This window comes from Passer domesticus, chromosome 1 (genome assembly GCF_036417665.1).
Source record: "Passer domesticus isolate bPasDom1 chromosome 1, bPasDom1.hap1, whole genome shotgun sequence".
Taxonomy (NCBI): Eukaryota; Metazoa; Chordata; class Aves; order Passeriformes; family Passeridae; genus Passer; species Passer domesticus.
In genome coordinates, this window is record NC_087474.1 from 122,937,302 (window position 1) to 122,959,878 (window position 22,577).

General features: G+C 39.2%; 1 protein-coding gene across 8 annotated transcripts in view; it reads right to left on the reverse strand.

Moving 5' to 3' along the window:
- PLAG1 (PLAG1 zinc finger) overlaps positions 1-22,577 on the reverse strand; it is a 53,593-nt gene that overhangs the window by 21,249 nt on the left and 9,767 nt on the right. The window contains exon 2 of one of the 8 annotated variants that reach the window (XM_064386758.1): positions 7,615-7,669. The exons of the other annotated variants lie outside the window; for them this stretch is intronic. The gene's annotated coding sequence lies outside the window, so the exon portion shown is untranslated. The remainder of the gene's footprint in view (positions 1-7,614; positions 7,670-22,577) is intronic. 8 annotated transcript variants of the gene reach the window in all.

Below are 22,577 nucleotides of genomic sequence, written 5' to 3' on the forward strand. Positions count from 1 at the left end.
TTATTGGCAGGACAAGCAAGCCAGGAAGGCTGACAGTAGCACAAGATTTCTCCATGCCATGTCAAGGGACAGGGATAGGGTTCCCTGCTGTCACAGAAGCAGGTTGTGAAATGCATATGTGTTCCCCTACTCTGTCCCAAATCCACCTCCAAACACACTGGCTTAAGACTTTCTCAGTCTTGCTGGACACAGTTTACCACAGTAAGCATTCACCAACACTGGCTGATCTACGATGAAAGACCCGGGTTTCCTGAAATTTAAATTTTATTCTCCACAGTCTAAGACACCAGGCTACTTAGAAGCTCTCTTTTTTTTTAAAGCAACTTAATAGACTATGCTTCCCTGATTTCAAGCCTACGTTAAGTGATGTGAGAAAAACACATGCAAGATTTTGCCTTGAACAGCTGCAAACTGCCAGTAGGGCAGGCTTCCAGAAAGGTGGAAGGAAGATGGTGACAAAAAAGAGGGAATAAAAATAGTCTTATGACTGTATGGTATGCATCAATGTTTCATGCACGTTATGGGAAAAAATCCTGGAGGGCAGATGGAAACATGAAATAGAGATGCTTTTGTGAATCCCAGAGAATGTCTTCCTCTAAAGTGCTCTCCAACAAGACGCTTGAGCTCCATTCACGCTGTGGGAAAGTAGCTCTAGGGTAGCAAAAAAATTGCAATCGAAAAGGTATGTTTAGTATAATTTTATTTTTAAAAAGTTGTGAAGAGATGAATTTTACAATAGTTGAATGTTCAATTAATTTTTCAAACAGGTGATTAGACAAATGGATTTATTTACTGATTCAGCTGATGGTGAATTTTTTTTCAGTGAAAAATAATGACGTTTAAAACAAAGCAAGTCTTGCACAGAGTGCTCCTCTAGATGGTATACACAAGAATCAGAGTAGTCAGGAAACATTTCAGCTCAACTGACGTAGTGGTCTCAATCTGAAATACCTATGTTTTGCAGGGTGTTGGCAACAAAATGCTCGACCAGTGTTTTGTTAGAACTGTTTAGGTTTGGCACCTTTGCACTGCCTGTTTCTTGTCCCCTTCCAGAAATGCATAATCCACCACAATCTTCTGGGGGTTCTCCAGAAAACCCTCCTTTCACCATTCTGCCTTTGCTGAGCTGACAATTTCAAGGTTCAGATCAACCTTTTGTTTATCTTCTGAAATCTGATAGCTATCTTTTAGCTACTAATTCCCTCTTCATATGGGCAGCAGCTTTTTATGTGCTAAGAGAAATCAGAAAAAATAAAGATGTTACTAGTCACCCCACTCACTACAAAGTCTATTTCAATACTGCTAACTAGTTTCTTCCCTCATGACCACATTTAGATTATTTTCTTCCAGTTTCTCTTTTCACCGTGTGCCCTTCAAAACTGCAAGATGCTTTTCAAATTACTTCCACATACTACATATGCTGTTGCAGGTTTTTCTGAGACATATGTAATGGCGTAGGTTGGTTGCTATTGTTTCAAATCTTGTAATGGTCAGACACTGTTGGATAGGGAATTTGAGTATAAAGGGTTCTGCTTTTGGTTGTTTGTTGTTTTTTTGTTTGGTTTTTAAAGAAAAAACTAATATGCATTACATATTTAACTGCATACATGGGAAATTAGCTATCCTTATGCGGAAGGACAGCGCTCCCTAACAAATTCCTGGGAGACTTAAGGACCTCATTTATAAAGACAACAGGCAAACTGTGATAATGCACTGCAAGGTTACCTATCAACAAGCTTCCTTCAGGAGTGTTAGAGGAGCATTTCCTTTGATGGGAAAAAAAAACAGACCCCAAAATGAACAACCAGACACCTCCTTTACCTGCACTTTTTGTGTCAAACCCCCTTCTTACAGACTATTTTCACTCCTTTTTTGGCTACGGAAAATTACTGTAAAATACACTGCGAAGGTAAGAAATTTCTGTTGCAGCTTTTAGATCTACACAAACTCATTCTACTACACAGAACATACAGAACAGCAACAGAGTTGAAAATTCTTTGTGTACTTCACCCTGAGTGAAGATAGAGCACAGAAATGAAACTCCGCAACAGCGCGGCTTTGTATTTGAGACTGCTCTAGGATGAATAAACACTCTGAGCATGACTAAGGTCTGGAGCAGGGGGGCAGCATAACCAAAGCTGGGGAAGGCTGTGATTAGCGAGGAGGAAATGACAGACCAAATCAGTAGAGAAAGGAGGCAGAAAAGTGTGAATCATGTCTGGGACTTGGCACAGCAAAGAAATACATCATTGAAGCTTTGAAGTGAGACTGATGAGAAGATGACATGTCACCAAGGGGAACAAGAGTGAAGAAAAAAGCATGCAAAAGTATCAAAAAGTGTGATCAAGAGCTCTTGCAATGGAGTCAGGTACTGGACAGACTACAAAACATGAGTCAGCAGCACAGATGTGACAGTCACTGACTGGGAGGAAGGCAAACCAACACTTGCTAAGTCGAAGGATGTCACACAGGCAGGGGTGCAGGCAGCAGCAGGAGGAAGCAGTCCCATACAACACTATCCATTCTCTATGTCTGTGCACACCCCCTGAACACATGACTCCCTCCAGCCTTCAAACTATCTCACCTTGCACCCAACCTGAGGAGCAGAGCTCCAGGCAGCATGGAGGTGAGCCATGCCATGGCTCCAGCTCAGCTGGGACAGGCAGCTCCTTGCTGTGCCTAACTGGGCTGGGCTGCTTTCTGCCTTCCCCACAGACTCAGGGCCCCCAAGGCAGGGAGCAGGAAGTGAGCTCCATGGTGACATCAACACCAAGAGTAGGGTCAGCACTCTCCTTCTGGAGATCTCCAGGTTTTCCAAATAGGGCAAGGTAGGTACAGGACAGAGTTGCAAAGATTTGGACAGTGAGGATAACCAATCTGGGCAGCTAAGATAATTTGATGCTATTCCTCATGAAATGGATCTTTTACACAAAAGGTACAGAGCACAGAGAGCAAGGGGAAGGAGAAGACATGGGAGGTATCAGGGAGCTGATACAGGAAGTTTCTGAGAAGTCCTTCCATACAGCTGGACTGGTAAGAAGGCAAGGCTAGCTGAGCAAAGACCAGGGAAAGGGGTGGGGGATACCGGCAGTAAAGGCTGACACTCTAGATGACAGAGTAAGAGAAATGAAAGGATGGAGGGACACTAGCTGGAGTACAGAAGTTTAGAGGTGGTCAGTAAGGGACAGCACATCTGCGTGGATGAGGAGCTCACAGAAAATAAACAAAACAGGAGTCAGACATAAGTTTGAGAATAGCTAATTTAAATTGCAAGGGAAAGGCTGCTACCCCAGTGATGGAGCGATGCTCCAGAAAAAGTAGTTTAAACCCTCCTGTGAAGTTATTTTGCAATTGGGCATGCAATACTTACCGGGTAAGTTTCCTCCTCCAGCCTTCCCAGGATCCTGTAGCTGTTTCTTGGGTATTGTTCACTGTTCACAGCTGAGGAGACACAGTGCTTTGCAGCAGACCCAGGTGAGGAGGACACTATGGTACAGGTGAGGCTACTGACTTTTGGGGTTTTTTTTAAACTCATTTACCTCAGGCCCCTGTTGTGGCACTATGCACCATCCGAGAGAAAAAAAATAATTCACTCCTGGATTTGGTGGCAATGTCACTTGCAAAACCACAGCCCTGAGCACATACGAGGGCACTGATCAAGAATCCTGCTGAGTTTCTTGGTCTTCTGCTATATCCTTTGTGTTCTCTTGTGCTGGTTCATTCCTGAGGGCAGGTCCAGGTGTGTTTTCTCTCCTTCATTTATGTGTGTACCTGTACCTGTCCATCCCGTAACGATTCATATCTGAGTAGGCTCAGTCATATATGAACTGGAGGCCACCAGAGCCTCAGCAGACCCTTCAAAACTAATAGATTATTATAACCAACTTTCTTACAACCTCCACCACAAAAAGCAGCACTCTTGCCTGCCTTCCAACATGTATGGAGCATCTACCTCTACTCAGAATTATGCTAGAATAAAGCAGGACATTGGTAGTGAGCCAAGTGGGAAGAAATAAGAACTCCAGTGCATTATAAACAATCAATCCAAAGAAACCCTGAGTGGAACCTAGCTCACCACAACAAGTATTTACTACAGTAAATACTCTTTTGTGATGCAACATTGAGAATTCAGTTCAGCAGACACATGATGCTGTAATACGAACTGCACTGTATTCAAGGTGACATCCTACTGTGGTCTAAGCCATAGTGAATTGGATTTGTTAATTATTTCTCAGTAATCATCAGCCTAGAAATTCTTTCTCACTTCATCCATTTTAAAGTTCACAAAGGGACAATCCTACCTATTGTCTGCTTGAGTGAATCCTATGTTTCCATACTTACAAAAGGAAAATAGAAGTAAAGAATGGAAAACGCAGTGAATTTTACATGTAGTTTCTGTTTGTTAGAGAAAAATATTTTCCAGCATAGAGGAAGAACATCATAATGTTAAAAAAAACCCCAAAAAACAAAACAAAAAAACAGCCACAAAAAACCAAAACCAACAAAAACCCCACAATGGGTTATTCCTCATCCCCTACCTTTAAGAGGTTACTCTAACAGATTACACAAACGGATTTGTAATTACTGTATTCAAGCATCTTCTATAAGCCACTAAGACACCAAAGGAATGGGTCAGATGGATATGTACATTTCAGATCTGCTAAGCTCTGGTCCTGTCTCTCTCACATCCCTCTCTGCAACTTTGAGAAAAGCAGCTCATATCTAAGGCATATCAGCTTACACACTTTTATCAACTTCCAGTCCTTGCTTAAAGAAAGAAACAAAACTACTCAACCAAATCCAGCCTTCCTCTCTGCTAAGTCTTCCCTCATCTCCCAACAAGACCCATCCACCCCTCATTTCTGAAGTGCAGCCCCAACCACCACGCTATTTCAGAGGCTCCACTGCCCATGAGCAGCTGCAGGGCCACACTCCTCCTTCCAAGGCTTCCCTGCTCTGGTGGCAAAGCCCAAGGAATCACTTCAGCTCCTTGCTGCCAAAGCCTGTAGGTCACTGTGCATCGCAAACTGAGTCTTGGAAATTTCTATCAGATGCACAGGCTGTTCTTTATTTACAAAGGCTTGGATACTAGAAGACACCACTAAAAAAAGGAGGAGTATTTATTTACAGATACAATTAGCAATTCACAAGAAAATGCAATAAATAGGTCACATAGGAACAGCTGAAGCAGTGAGCAGCTAACTGGATGTTTCAGTTATCTTAAATTCAGTATTGCATCAAATGTTGTAAGAGAACGACAGATCACAAGTGCCAAGTTAGTCATTTTCAGTAACAGTTCTCATGGAATTTTTTTGTTCTAAATAATCAAAACAATTGGTCATTGGTCCTTATAAGGAAAAGTGCCATACAAAACAGAATTTCATAAAATACAGCTGTTTTAACTTCACAGTTCCCTCCAGCATATCCGCAGCACCTGAATTTTGAGGCTGCATTTTTATGCTTGTGTCTTTGTTGTTTTTGTTTTTTCTTTTTTGTTTTTTCCTTTTTTTTTTACCAAGATAACAAGATAAAACTATTAAAATTATTGGCAGTGGAGCAACTTATTCAGATTCAGAGTAACAGGTTTCATCTGTTCTTATGACAGAGAGACTCAATAAAGCCACAGCATAGCAAATTTTAAACAAATAAACAATCACAACTTGTTTTTTAACAGCAAAGTATTAGCCTGTGAGATTAATTGCCAGAAGGTAGCTTACAGTCAGACAAGATTTACATAGATAACTAGATCATCCAAAATTGTAATATGATTTCAAGAGGGCTTCAGGAAAAAATAATAGCAACCCTCTTTTTCCAGCATAAAATACAAATCAACAGAGAGTTAAATAAGAGAGGATCTTCTCTTCTGTATCTTACAGTTATACCACCCCTTGAGGCATCTGATAGCACCTAATATCAAGACAAAATACAGGACTAAACAGAACAGTAGTCAGAATTCCTGTGTTGTACCAGATCTCGAGAGGAAAACACCTTTGTGGACTCCAAACAGCAGCCTTCCATCTCCCCAGAGCATCTTTTAAAACATGCAGTTGAGCTTGCCTCGAGTATAGCAAAGTGTATGTTTTAAGACCTCAGGCACTGGGATACCCGCCAAGTCACAACAAATATGTATACATAATCTAATCTACTTAAATTCTGAGTGGAAACTCAGTGCCCTTCAGGTATATCCCTCAAGGCTACGAACAGTATGCTTGTCAGACAGGATGAAGTTTCCCTGTGTAAGTAATAACTGAGTGCTTCTGGCATCTAACCACGCCTCCCAGCTTCATCCAAACCCAAAGATCAGGGAGGGAGGAGTCATCAGCATGAAGGTGAGGAGGTTTGGAAATAGGGGCAAAATGAGATTAAGGAAGAGGAAACCAAGACAAATTACAGTGGTTTAGGAACAACAAGGCTCTCTTAATAAAACAGTTATAAGAAAGCCCTCTTTTCCCTTCACCTGTCCCTTCATGTGGCAGATGACAAGTTGGTATAAGTCCCCAAAATAGGGATTCCTGTGAAGAGAAGGGAGCCTAAAAAGTGAAACGAAGCCAAGCAGAGGCAAAGCAGCAGAGTTAATGAATTGCAAGGCAATGCTGCAGACAGGATTTTTCACATCATTGGTATGGTCACCTTTTCTTAGGGAAAAGAGGCTAGAAAGAAAGCCAGTGAAATCCTTTGGAGCCTGTAAAGGCTTACACTGCTAAAAATAAAAACAACAAAACAAAAATCAAAACAGTTTAGGATACAGACAAATGTAAACACACAGGGGCAAATGTTGACAGCAAAGAGCAGTAACTGTTGTCTTCTGAAATGATGGAATACAACTATTTTTCTTTAAAAGCAGGTGACTATTGAGTATGAAATTTCATACTGCACTTGTTTCTGTGATCTATGAACCCTCTGTTACGAAAAGCTAAACAACTGGATAAATTTTAATAAGAGATCTTTGCATTTGGACTCTAGAATAAAGATTTCACTGGCAGCCTTACATCCTACCACTAACCAATCTCTTAAAATATAGTAACTACTAATCCTTTAAAACGCTTGGTTTAATAGTACATGATAATAACAGCTTGATCTGAAGCAGATCTAGTGTGTTCTACACTACTTATTTTAGCAGGTTTTTTTTTTCCTTTACTTCTGATAGATAATGTTAGAATTACAAATTTAAAACTGCAAATGCCCTACTTACTGAAATATGAGTCCCAGAGGGAGGAAAGGGAGATGTGGAGACTCATGCTCATTCCATCAGTGTTTGTAACTGCCCACATGAGCAGTTTTTAAGAATAAAAAGCAATACCTGTGAACGCGAGGCATGGATTCATGACCAGCTAACACTGGGTAACACAGTCTGACAGCAGGGCAGCCACCCAAGCCTTCTATCAGCAAAAACACATGAAAAAGTAACACGCAGAAACTCGGCTGTAAAAATGACGTTTCTTTCCTGCCTCATACCACCTCACAGAAATGTGCCAGAGCAAAGGAAGGTGTGCATCCCCTTCTGCAGGAAGAGCTGGAAGCTCATCTTACTAAACCACACTTGCTACATACCATCAACCACACACTGTACACTTATTTATGACCTGTAGCTTCCATCCCGCTGCCCAGACTCACCCAGTCCCGCCACCTTGCACAAGCTGCCACCATGACTAGTGCTGGGGGGAAACATCTGCTAAAGAAAAGGGTACAAAACGGTCAAAAAGAGCCTGGGTTATGCAAATGAATGGCTAAGAAAAAAGACTCACTACCAAAACAGGTACAATGAATGGCCTGATGATTTCAACATGTTTCTTTCTGAAATCACTTGCTTCCTTACCAAAGCATGGGGGTGCTTTTGAAAGAGCCTTCCCCAAATGAAAATACAAGGCATTTACATTTGAATTTCTCACTGCTACCCTACTTGTCACCACAACTTTGAGGTTTGTACCCAAAAGGCTGTATTTGCCAAGATGAGGGCTGATATTTCCTTTGAATTACACACAAACCAGCACTCTGAGGCATCCACTTTTCAAAACAAAACTCAACACAAAACAAAACAAACCTCTGAAAAATCACTCAGAATAGACATAGCTACATTAAAGATAATTGCTGTTAGTTAACCTCAAGGCCTGATCCATCATCAGATTTGATAGCTGCCTTGGCAAGCAACTTCAGCAGTTACCTTCTCATCTCTGGATCTAATCCCAAAAGCAAAGCAGCTATCTCCAGAATTAGGTAGCTCCACCTAAGCAAGCACCTTGTTTACTGGGTCAGGCACAGGCAGAGGCAACCATGCCCAGCCAACACGCCAAGCTGGCCAGACACAAGCCACCTCCTTGCTGGAAGCCAGACCGTGCAGCAAAAGCAGCTGAGCTTTTCAGCTTTTCATCCATGAGCAGCTCAGAGGCAGGGGTAACAGCTCTGGCACAGCATCTTGGCTAATGCTTTGGGATCAGAGATGGACACATCTGTCCAGCTGTCACGCTGAAGACAGCACACGTCAGCACTCTGTTAGTCTGCCCAGAACTTAGTTATTTTCAGCATGCCTCCACACTGCAACAGTTCAGTGCTTCTTCCTCCTTCCCTTTCCCCTTCCTTTCCTTTTTCCTTTCCTTTCCACACTCTGCGCCAGGTCAGAGATCTAAAACATTCAAGTTAATTTGACTGTTTTAGCTCTCTATGGTTAACTCTAGAGAAAGCATTCCAACCATTTCCATGCAGTCTAAGTCTTTGGAGTGGCTTTGTGCCAGCACAAGAGTAGGCAGAGAAGAGCTACCTCATGAACAGGGATGAGCAGTTTGGGATTCCCACATCTCTAGCCCCAAGAGCACGCACAGATTTCCTGTGGTCTCTTGGTACTAACTGTATTCAGTAGCCATTCAGAGTCAGGAACAGCAGCAACTTCAGCACCCTGCTGAATATGGGGATTTGGCACCAGCTCTGTCCTGAAGACCCAGCATCTGAGAGGAACCAACCTTATGGAACAGACTGAGCACAGCAGACTAATAGTGGAGTATCACAACACTGGGATATGCTCTCACTTTAGCAGGGTGACAAAAGGTGCTAAATGACCAAGTTCATATTATTATTGGCAGTGCACAGATCTCCTTGAATAAACTTGGTGAGATCTAAGTCTGCCAAACATCTATAATCACACCAGGGAGAGCACTGGGCAACTGTTTGAACTCACTACTCCTACTAGAGTGAAAAAAATGTAGAAGTGTACAGTCCTCTGCACCACAGATGGCTGTCAACCACAGAGACCAACACAGGGCCCTCTGAAAGGTGAATTTAAAAAAAAAAAAGCACCTACCACACTTACATAATCTTACCTTTTATATTGAAAATATTAATACTATCTTCTGATTTAACAGGAAGCAAGGCTGTGATGAGATGGAACAGTCTCACAACAGCATCAAATCCAAGTGCACACTTTTTGCCTCATTTCAATATTGAGAAAGGTGGAGAAAAGTTATCTGGACATGCAACTAATGATGATAGCATAGCCTCTTGCTTGGAGCACATTTTCAATGAAATAATGAAAACATGAAGATAAACAAAAAAAATCAAACAAAATGCCACATGATTTTTAAAGCCTGGAACCATGTCAAACACCCAGCTTTTCTTCAACATTACAGTCTTTACACAAAAGAAGCACAACATTTCTAGTCTCACTCAATAAGGATTATTCTATACTAACACCTGAGCAGTAATTTGTTGAGCTGAGAAGAGAGGAATTAGTTCAAGAATAGTATGAGAGGAAAAGCAGCAGATCAAGAGGAGATGAAAACAGATTTCTTTCAGAAAAAGGTAGAAGGATGTTAGCTAGGGACTTCTGCCAAGATTGGTCTTTAGTCTTTTTTGATTCAATACTTCCATTTAGAATTTTTTTATGCCTTTAAGTGAGCACTACAAAAACATGCAGAAAATATGGAACTAGGAGGTAGCAGAAGTATGGTGCAGACTGAAACAACACACAAGAAAAATGGTAACTAATCTTAAGGACAGAAGTAGGATGAAAAGGAACAACAAACAACAGAGTAATGATCTTAGAGACAATGATTTCTGCTGAGAAGTGATGAACTGTTAGTTGGAAGCAGCAGAAAAGGAAAAAAATTGAGTATAACCCTTCTAAAACCAGCTAGCAAAAGTCACTAAAGAAAACTGTTTCAGAGGGAATAAAACAATGATTCAAAAAAAAGCAGCTGTATTTTCAGTGCAGGAAGACACCACCATAGTGGACTACCAAAATCTTGCTGGGAACACCATGTATAGATCTGGTATTATACATATTCACAAAAAATTTATCTGGGGTAGCACAACGAAACATGTGACCAAAGGGAAAAAAAAAGAGACGTTCTTAAGTAGTAAACCAAAGAGACTGTCACTAGGGATGCAATAAAGAAGTGGAAGTGTAAGCTTATCAAAATAAGTTTAGGCTGGAAATTAAAAGGCTTTCTAGACAACACAACACTGGCTTTAAGTTTACGTGGAAAAAACTTCAGTAGTTTGCAAGTGGCTCTATACAGGTTCACAGAGACAGACGTGGTTTCTGTGACAGCGAGGCATCTGGCTCAGCCAGGGTGATTTGTTCCAGTTCTGGGTGATTTGTTCCGGTTCGGGGTCCCTGAATACTCATTGCAACACAACGATGGTCCTTGCAGGCCAGAGCGAAAGTCCATCAGCCCAGCAGCCTTGCTCCAGGAAAAGCCAACAGCAGGTCATGAGGAAGACAAATGTGCAGTATTTTGGGGAAGTATCACCACTTGTGATTTAGTGACTTAAGAGATCTAGACAGATTTAATACCCCCCTCTTCCACTAGTTTTGCAGCCCTCTCTCATGCCCATGTAATCTTTTGTACCGACAACATCCCATGGCAAGGAGTGCCACAGCTTAATTTCACATTTTCTTAACAACAGCTTTCTATTAGCTTGTTCTGAGCCTATTTGCCACTATTTCATTTTCCTCTTAGCTAAAGATTTTGCTGACCCTTTATTCCATCAATATCACTCATGGCTCCTTTATCATTTTGTCTGTGATACGAAATCACTGTTTGCAGTACTCTCCCTTTTGTAGTCTCTTACAGAACTGAAAAGTCTAAACCAACTAAGGCCTTCCATGCACGGAAACTGTTTCACTATTTTTTTCATTCATCACCTTTTCCTGTATCTTTGCCATTGCTATGTACTGTATTGTAGCTCTTGTACTGTATTGATGAGACACACCACAGATTACTGCCTGTCTGATTTCTTTCCTAACAATTCCCAATATGCAGTGAAGTACTATACTGACATCTACACCAGGCAAGAAAGCATAAACTTCAATGAACAACTGGGGTGTGGGTAGAAGGACACAAGAATAAACCTATCAGTGAAGAAGCAACGTAGTTTAGAAAAGGATGTCAAGCTCCAAGAAGCAAGTGGGGTTTCTGGATAAATCAATACACATGAAGAAAAGGGAGATGCAAATGAATAGCATGCAAGTATATCACAACTGAAGCAGCTGGAGAGAGAAAACTGAACAGACTGGCAGCTCTTCCAATGAGAGAGCTGGAGATGTGAAATTAAACAAAAGGACACAGGTTTGAGAAGACAGTGCATCTGTCTTTTAAACATATCTGCAGTTTAACTCCTTGCAACAGCACATTTAGATACTTTGCAAAAGCTCAAGGGGTAACACAAAAAAGTTATTGAAAAAGTCCAGTAAAGGTTAGTAAATATAAACTCATTTTGTTTAGCTCAGGAAGCCTTTGACAATTGGATTATTGAAGATCAGGAGAATACTCTGGGACTATCATTGCTATTCCTCTTAACTTTTCATGACAAAGTAACTTTGGTTTTGCCAGTCCCAGAAACAGAGCACCAGGTTTTAATATACACACAAGTATAATTATTCTTACTACATAAAATGCATGGATAGAATTTGATCAGCATTTATCAGGTTAAATAAAAATACTGTCATCTCAGGTCTTGATCAGGCTGCAAAGCCCTCCTGTAACAGTTAGCCACCCTTGATTTCAAAGCAAGACACTTCCTCTGTTAATTTGCACTAAAACCAACACTGCTGTCAGTAAGTACAAATGTGAACTCAAATCCAGTATATTTGCAGAATGAGTGGGATCACATTTCACCATGCTGCCAAACACTTGCCATTATATGATAAACTCCTCTATTTAAGCCAACCTATAACTTTGCCAAACTGCCATTGTTTGGGCTGAAATTTTACAAATTAGTGTCTGCTTCCCTGTTTTGTTTCTTCAGTTTTTGTTCATTCAAAACAGTGCATTTCTAAAACATAAAGGTTAACAGAAAAAAAGGTTTTGTCTGTGTAAAAAAATTCTGGCACACTTTTCCTACTTTTCCTTTGAACACCTTTCTTTGAGATGGAGACTTCAAATTAGACAGGGATAGTGATCTAGCTGTCATTCCTGTGAACTCTACCCAAATTCTGCCAGTTTTCTAATTACTTATTCCACAATCCCATTAGTAACTCAGAAATCAATGTTTTGAGTCATATAATTGAACACTGTCCTAGAGGTCTCAGAATCTGCTAGAGATCTCTGTGTCATTTGAACTAAATGCTACAGAGAAGGTCATTAATTTTCCCAGTCCTTGGCATGTGTCTACAAGGAGTGATTTGCAGAAATACTTAGTGCCTGAAGCTGAAGTGAAAGGCAGTGAAAGCTGCATTCTAAACAGATTATGAAGACAATGGTTTTGAAAAACGCTGCCTAGTAATCTCAGAACAGGTTCTTCCAAAAATTCCACCGAAATTTGATTCTTAAATAAACAACTAAAGAAAAAAACCCACAGGAGTAATTTACTTTATTCTCACTGCATTTTATCCTGTGCATGCACTGCAGGCTCTCCTCCTTTGGAATCAAGGTGCTTTACAGTGTAAATATCATGGTGCAGGTTGGGCAAGAGGTGTCTCTGCATCACAAGAGTCACAAACAGCGTGCAAGCAGCTCGGCATTTCACCAGAGCAGGGACTGTGGCTGTAGCGCAGGTTTTCTCAAAGTACCCAGAGCCTGAAGCAAAACATCCAACGTGCTAGAGAGCATACCAGAACTCTGTATAAATATGTTCCATTGTCAAGATCCATGTATAAGTTTCCAGCCAGAAAACTGGCTTGTGAACTCCCATCTGTGGGATACATACTGCTCTGAGAACCAGCATCCCACTGGATATTTGCCTTCAATGATCCACAGCCTGAAAAACAGGATAGCATAGGAACGCCCATGGTGATGACTGAGAGGAGCACAATTTGGCTTTGTGAGCCTCTGTTGTTAATTTATTGTTAAATTAACACACAAAATTAAACAGCATGCACACATGTAAGTGCAAGTACTCTAACTGTTTTTTTCCCTTTCCTTTCCACATGTCTCAGTTCTCCTCTTTCAAGCAATACTGTTAGCTTGTCAGGGGAAGGACAGATGCCTGCTGTGTTTTCCTTTTCAGCCTCTAGTACACTGAATCCTAAAAATGGATGCTATTTTTTAAAAAAAAGACATTAACAAAGCAACACAACTCCTAGAGCCTCCTTTAGTTCTATTTATTCTTCGCCGGTCACCGGTGCCTGGAAACAAACATTCTTCCTGTCCACTGCTCTCCTGTGAAAGACCACAGTATCTATAGTTACTGGAGAAGAGTGTTTCAGTTATCTAGGCTCCAAACCTTCCCGTGCTTTACTTTTCAGCTTGCCCCAGAGGGCTTGCTCTCTCCAACTTCAGAACTAAGATTTCTCGCTTTCCAAAGGTAGCTATTAAAATTCTCTCTCCTCACCAGGAAGCTCGTCAACTCTTCAGAGAATCAAATACCACGATCCCATCTGAAACTGAAGAGCTAAGAGTCTCTTCTGATCAACTTACAGCTTCCAGACAACTTGCCAGCGCCCCCCACCCCCCCCACCCTCCCCAGTGCAAGAAAAAGAGGTGAGACAACAACTCTAGCCCTAAGAAATGCTGTCAAAGAGCACAGGTTGAGGCTTTAAAAAAAAAAAAAAAAAAAGAATTGCCAACTTCCCCAAAACCATTTTTTCTTCTCATTTGTGGGCCTTCCTTGCCAAAGAAAGGCATACTGGGCAGGTGGCACACACTACCACAAGTTGACACTGTGAAACCCTCACCGGAAGGATACAAATAGCATCAGAAACAGCATCTCAACTTCCTTCAAAATATCCATGATTTTCTAACAGCCCCAAGAAGCAAACACCAGGATAATTCCCGATCCTAAGAATGGAATGGCAAGACTGAGCAGGGGGAGGAGGACTATATCAAGAAAGGAATAGGAGAGATTCTTTCTTAAAGCACGACTGCTTACAAGAGGCAATCTCATACAAATACAAGATATTTTTGTCCGATCTTGTTCAGCTGCTTCTCCTTGGACATTTGAATACCACATTTATCAAAAGTGATACTGTATTTTTGGTTAGAGGTGGATTAAGAATTTTCCTCCTTAGAATCTATGAGAAGATACTTCCCTCTTTAGTTCAGTGGAGCAGCACAAACTTGTGGCTAAGAAATTTTGGGTGCAATTCTGAAAGGTACAAACAAACAAGCCGAAGTCCAAATTAATGCAAAAATCCTCTCAGGGCAGCTGTTTATTTTATATAATTCTTCCAGCTGTGCAAAGGTGCTCTAACAAAACAAAGCACACTGCAGAAGAAAGGATAAGAGCTCAGCAAAAGTGCAGTATGGCACAGTTCTTCCCTGGGGAGAGGCGGTGGGGGTAGGAAGTCCAAGCCTGTGAAGCTGCTGTGGCACACAACACAGGGCAGCAACACCCAGGAGCTGAAACCCTGCTGGCAGATGGATATTTCAGATAGTTCACCTCAAGGAATGTGTTAAGAACGGCATGCAAGAATTCAGTGAAGCATTCAAGTAGTCAGAGGATCGATATATTTTGCAGGTATGTATATCCTTGGTCACAATCTGCTAGCACTTTATCTATAAAGCACTTGTCAATACACAAACATTCCTGCTTCCTAGTGATCCTATTTCACAGACCATCATCGGACTAAGAAGTGCAGAAACATTTTTCTTTTGCAACTGATGAGTAATTTGGAAGTGGAAACTGAAAGCAGAATACAAAAGAAATCTGGTACAGAAAAAGGGTACATTAAAAAAAAGTAGTAATGAAACATTCAGAAAGAATGAATCAAAACAAAACCTAAAGTAAACTTTTCCTATAAATCAAAGATTTCAAAACACTAAACAATAAGAGCTTTGATTATGAAGAAATCTAAATGTGCAAAAATAAGGTCAGATGAAGGTGTTTGGAAGCATTATTAAAATTATCATCCACCTGGAGAAGGTAGTTTTCAGATGAACTGACTGCTCTGGGCAATCTTATTTTATGCCCTCTCCATCTTTTCTTAGAGATATAACTGAAAACCATTGTTGAGTAAAGCTGCAGAAACTTGGAATAAACAGGAAAGAACAACAAGATGAGAAACAAGTCATTGCTAGACAGAAAAACAGAGAAAGCAGAAATCCAGAAAACCTGAAGCAAAATAACAAACAAACAGTTTAACCTTGTTCAGGACACTGGGACACAGTGATGACAACTAGGAACACACATTCTTCTGGTCCTCTTTTACTATAAGGAATTTATCATGAGCTCGACTTGTCTGATTTGGCTTTTTAAATAGAAAAGCTCCTCTTCGGTAAATACATTCTCATCTTTAAAACATAATTATGGTCTGAAAGTTGACACTAAAAATAGCATTAAGGAGCTTCATATTTACATCTTCTTGATTTCTGTATCAATTTACTCGATTGCAACAGTCAAGTGTATGTTCTCTGGTCCTCAAGACTCAAAAGAGTTCTCCCGAGGGTTAATCTTGAAGATAAGTTTGACAGAGTTGCAGTTTTCAGTTTAAATCCATAAATTATAGTTGAAATTCAATGTGTAACTGTAAACACATTATGTTTAAAGAACAAAGCATTCACAAATGTTTAGCAACTCTCTTAAGAAAAGCAAGAATCTGAGCAAAAAAAAAAAAAAGACAACAACCAACCAAAATTAGATTAGGGAAACATAAGAAAAAATAAAAAGAATACATATTCCACTAATCCATACTGGCATGCCAGGAAAACTTAAAGACAATTTGGAACAAACTTCACAAATTCTTACAATTAGGAAATACATGAGGAATAACATCATGAATAAGTCTTCAAATTAGCAAGTGACCAAGAAATACACACTTTGCCAATTTCAGTTCAAATCAAAATACTTCATGATACAAGCATATTTTTAGTACTTTTACAAATAAATGAGTTCTTTGGAATAAGATCCTTCACTCACTAACATTCTCATTTTTTTTCCTTGCAGTGTCAGAAACAGCCATTTCAAGCTGACTTTTCCAAATCTCAAAATTGAAAGGGACATTTCACATGTAATCTCATATGAAGTTAGAGTCTGAAAAAAGGACAAACATCTTTTAAATATGAAACTTGGAAAAGCTGCATTTGGGTTTTTTTTCCCCTTTAATGTCTATCTGAAATAACTACTGCACTAACCTGATGACACACTTATTTATTATATTTTCTTATGCCTGTTATTCACTTTCTGGCAGTAATACAACTTCATTTAGCAATAGTTTGGACCCCTCAGTAAGGGAATGTGTACATAGTAGCTCTCTAATCTTGCTGCCCAGCTGCTAAGACAGTCACATGAGTCACTTGCTGCCTTTAGAGCAACACACACCACTTGCTGAATTTAGAGACATTCTCTGTTTCTGCACTGGCCATACATATAAATTGAGTAATACCCTATCATAACTACATACAAAACTCTCTAGGTATTTGTTTTTAGGTTTTTTATATTTAAATCGGTGAGTCAAAGAACATATTTTTTTACTAACGCAGTTAACAACCCAGCTCCACGAAGTGATTTATGTACCAGTTTTCAGTGTTATCCCTCTCATGCCCTTTGGGATAATTTCAGGAATCAGTACAAATATAGGTAACTGCATCTAATTGCTCAGTGAAAATCCAGCCCTGGAAGAATGAAGAACTCTATCTGCCAGGACGATTCAGTATACAGCTTCAGAACAAAATACTTGACAACAATTTCTTCCTTATCACTATTTTAAACTGTGACTGTTTGGAACACCACCATATTCAACAGTCTATTTAAAAACAATTTACATAAAGACTGGCATAGTTGCTTCCATGCAGCACCTGCTAATACATATAACTCTTTGTGGAAAATACTTTATTTACTAACATAATCCCTAAGTGTTATGTCAGAAGTACTATCTCCGGCTACTTGGTGCAGTGAGGAAAGCACAGTGAGGGGACAGTTCTTTGGACTATTGCTACATCACCAGTGTAGGCCTGACAATGTTTCATTTTTCTCTGCATCACATAATACCTTCCTTCCCATATTCTCCCTGTGTCTCTTTACAGCACTGCTCTTTGCAGATGGTTATACAGGGACGAGATCAAAGCCACGATGTATTGTGCTCTGGCCATATGTGGTTACTGACTACCAGAGTAAAAAAAACTCCACAGAATGACATCAATGGACAGGGTTCATGCCACCAAACCTGAGGAGACTTACATTGTATGAAACACACTTGTACATTCTACAGTCATTCTACACACACTGCACATTCTACAGTCCAAAACCACACTGGCACAAATTCCAGAAGATGTTTTCTAAAGAAGAAAGCAGCGTATCAAACCTTAGCTAACTCTGTTAGTTTCAAGTATGGCCAAGCTTGCCTTAAAACAGACTTCTTGCCAGTAAGAAATCACAGCAGGCAATGTCCCAACTTGCCAGTCAGGCAATAGCACATTTTCAAGTTAAATATTCTAATCTGTCAGATAACATTAAATAGACCTCCATAACTAGCCAGAATAGAGTATCACATAGTAACAACTAACTAGGCTTTTTACTGATGTTGTACCATTCTGAATTAGCATTTAAAAAATAAATGAAAATGGTTACTTCTATGCTGTTTCAGCAAATTTTGCACAGTAATCCAACTAAATACAAAAAAATTCCTTGTATTGGTATTTATTACCTAAAAAATTCTAGTCACTGGTGTACACAGACAGTCAACATACAGGTAAATTTTAGATTACCACACATATATGTACTGTTCTTAAAAGCAACACTTAAGATTTCTGAAGTCAAAAGATAGGACAGAACTCTGTTTTTCTGTTGCATTTTTTCCACTTTACCGAGTTTTCTGCCAAGTCAGTACTGTTGTTTCCCACGTCTGTGTGACTCTTTACTCAGCAACAGTATACAGTTACAAACATTGAAAAGACAACTTCAGAAAACAAAGTGGCAGAGGAACATGGGGCAAGATTAGCAATTGAAACAACTAATCCAGATGAATCTCAGAGTCTCCAATCCAGCTGGCACAAATTCTCATACACCTCTGTCTTTTCCCTAATCAGTACAGCACTCTATTCAGGTATTTGGTCATCACAATATAATATTCTCCATCAAAATTAGGAATTATTACCCCCTCCCACTGCAAAAACAATTTTTTGCATCTGCCAGTTTTAATCATCAATTTGTCCCCAATAGCCAGAATTTGTCCCCAATAGCCAAGAACTGACATGCTGTCAGTTCTTGGAAAAAAATATTTTCAATCTGATAATGAAGGTATTATGCATTCTATTGAGGACATCTCTCTCCTTAAGAACTCAAGTTCATGGGTATATTTCTGGGCTATCCTGAAATCTCTCAGATGGGCTCTTGTAAGAGGTAGCTGCTTAGAATAAAAACATTGCCTAGAGAGTGATGTATGATGATTTAGTGGATTAGCATGTTAAAAACATAATCTCTTTTGACACAGCTGTTTTTAAGTGTTCTTTAAAAAAGTTACAAAATGTTAATTCTGTTTTCCAGTAAACATAACTTTTGATCTGCTGAGTCAGAGATGTTATGCATAATAATCACAGCAGGAATACAATACTATTTGTATTTTTTCTTTTTTTTGAGGAAAGAGCATGAGCACAATTTTGTGCAAATAATAAGAAAAAGAAAAATCACAGAGCACAATTCAATTAAAGGCAAATCCACCAGAGGGAAACTGCAGTTCTAATAAAACAAAATACTTGTTTTCCTAGGTAATTTCCATATTTCTAGAAAGTTAATTCCAGAGCCATGTAACACCCACATACAGGTTTTATAATATGTACTTTCAACACTGGACTAAAATATTTTGTGCTACTAAGTCAGCACAGTACCACTTTGCTATGTATCACTTTAATTCTGAATGCAAACCCCCCCAAACCAACACTCACTAACTTTAGAACGCACTTTATCATGCACTATCTGAATGTAGCAGAAGAGCTTTGTGTTTGTACCGCTTCCAGAAATCATCATGGAAGCTTCTGAATACCCAGGCATATCTAGGTTATGGATGTATGTAGACACAATGTAATTTTTTTCTGTGATTGAGTTAGGATGGTTTTGTTATCAAAAACCGTAATCTTCTAAATTATGTACATTATGTGTTATATTAACAAATATACTAATATACCAACATTCCCTTATTGAGGGATCCAAGCTATTGCTAAATAAATCTCTCATGACACATAAGTATTATTTACTTCATTGAAAAATATTATCAGATTAGTACAGCAGTTATTTTTCTTTGCTTTCAGGACAGTTTAATATTTTTTGAACATTTTAACTTCACTTTTGGTTACATTAATTGCCCTTTCAATTTGACAGGCTTGTAAAATCATCCTTAAGTGTCCATTTCTGATACTGCAGGAAAAAATTAGAATGCCAGTAAGTAAAGGAAGCATCTTATTCCAAGTAATTAATTTATTTGTAAAAGCCAGAATTAAGCAGTTCCCTGTTCACACTTTAGAAAGTAACCAATCCTTCACTGCTGATCTGCTCCTTCCACATTCAGGACACTGTAGTTCCATCATTAACAGCATCCCCTGCCGAGAAGCACGTGACTCTACTGTTCCATGATGTACCCTCAATGATCACCAGCTTCTGAATGAAGCTACAAAAATACTGGGTTTTATTTACTAGAAAAAACCTTGAACAGCTTGCTTCTTGCCCACCTGAAAGACCGCCCCTTTCAATGAGTGCCATCTGAAACAATCTCAAATGCATGTTACAGTATTAAAAAAAAAAAGATCATGGGGAAATACCACCACTCCCTGAGAAGCACTTCAGTTTTAACACAGATCTCTCACTCTGAGAGGGGTTCATTATGCTGGCATTACAGACCATGCAGTTACTACCATACATTTATTAATGACCTACCTAGAATTTGACAGATGGAAATGGTGATGTTTGGAAAGCATGAAATACAGGCTTCGTATCTCAAAGGTCCACAGTGAAAGGAATTGTTAGCATCCAACTAGATTCTAATAAGTTTTGCAACAGGAACCTGGGCCATCCATTTTTTACTAGCTGTTTAGTTTAATTTGTTTTCATTTATAGCAAAGCACCGTTGAAAAGAAAAGGAAACTTTCAAATAATCTGGTCAAGATCAGATGGGAAAACATCTCCCTCTTCCACTTAGAAATTCTATAGTTCAGATCATTCAATAACTTTGCCAGCCACTGCAACATACTAAAAAAAAAATATCAAGAAACACACTTCCTAAACAAGTGACAAATGCAGAAAGTAGAGGTTAAAAAATGATTCGTTTTTTTACCCCCTTATAACCAGTCTAAAAATACTCAAAGCAAGAAGACATAACATGCACTCTGTGGGTCAGAACTCTTCCCATGCACAGGGAGTGAAGTAATTTTGACTACATTCTCTGAGATGTACCCCCAAAGACAAAATCACATCACAAAATTAGAAAGTTGCTAAGTAACAGTTAATTCATAAGTTAATTCACAAAGGCAATATAATCTTTGTCCAGGAGACCTCATAACCTTCCTACAAAGGCCTAAGTTACAAAAAGTTTGGATATATTATAGAATTGTAAAATGGTTTGAATTGGAAGATGCCTTAAAGATCGTCCAGTTCCATGGGCAGGGACACCTTTCACTAGACCAGGTTACTCAAAGCCCACCAAACCTGGCCTGGAACACTTTCAGGGATGGAACACCCAGAGCTTCTTGGGCAACCTGTTCTGCTGCCTTACCAGCCTCACAGTAAAGAATTTCTTCCTAATGTCTAACCCAAACCTACCTGCTGCCAGTTTCACTCCTTGTCTTATCACTACACACCCTTATGAGACGTCCCTCTCCAGAGGCTGTTGTCAGCCAAAATGGTGGCAAATTTTCTATCTATTTGGGAAGGAAGAACTAACAGTTAAGCTCTTTTTGAACTGTACTTAACTGCTCTAAGTTAAGCTCCTTCTTCTTCAAACTATGAGTCTTATAATCCCAAAGTAAGAAATGGGATTTAAGTATACTTCACAGGACAGTAACAAAGCACTTGCAACCTGACAGCTAATTTCTGTCTGCCTTTTAGCTTTTTTAAGTTGCCTACATGAAACTTTCACACTAAAACTACCTTCAAATACCAAACTACCTCCTTTATGATGCAATTCGGATGCATAGCAGAAGGGATTATTTGACCTTCAACCACAGTTTAACACCTAAAACTATGACAAGAGCAGTCATTTGGAGCATCCATTAAATCCTGAAGGCTGTGCTTGGAGTTGAGAGACTTTTTATTGCTTGGTTCCTGATGAAAAATGGAACAAGCAGCACAGTACTCAAGTTCTTATTCAGACAAAACTTTTAGGAAATTTAATCTGCTAATGAAGAATTATGGAGTTCATTTCAAGACAACTGAATATATTATCAGTTTCAAGGTTGCAACACGACTATGTGACTGATATCACAAATTCATATGATTTAAATATTTTGAGAGGACTGAGGGGCAGTGATTTAAGTCACCAGAGCACCTTTTTGACCACATCTGTCTTCTCACTTGAGGATTGAAGAAAGATTGAGTTTCTTTTTATGTTCAGTTGTTTTATTAGTCAAACTACAGAAAAACTGAAAATAATAACACATATATGCAACCTCCCAAAACTAAAGCATCTTGCTACTCCAATCAAAGTGACAAGCAATCAGTGTAGTTAAAAACTGCTTAAATGCACTTCCTTTTCAGTAAAAATATTTAAGTATAATAAAGACCAAGAAGTTTGTTTTACATGATGCATAGATAAAAACTGTACTAGAAATTGAAATGTATTTTCAGTATGGGCTTAACTTACTTGTTCTCAAATACTCTGAAGTGGCCAAGTTTTCAAAGGTGAAATAATACAGGGGAGACCTCTAAAACCATTTTTCCCCCCAAGAAACTTGTTTCACCATTTAACATTTCTGAAAGTATAATCTAGATTTCTGTTTGCCTTCTACAGCAATTGACACTAGAAGTATGTTTGAGTATTTCTTATGAGAAACAATGATAGCACATATTTGACAAGACCTGACATCTTTTCCTCATAGATAAGTTTAATATTCATCCAGTTAGGGACTATTCCCATCACCCAGACACAATCATGATTAAGTTTCCTGTATTACTCTGCACTCAATTTTTCTATTTGTAGCATCACCAGCTCAAGTTAATTTCACAGTACTCCTCGGCACAATTTTTGTAGTACAAAAATTATCAATAACTAAACTTAAAGATAC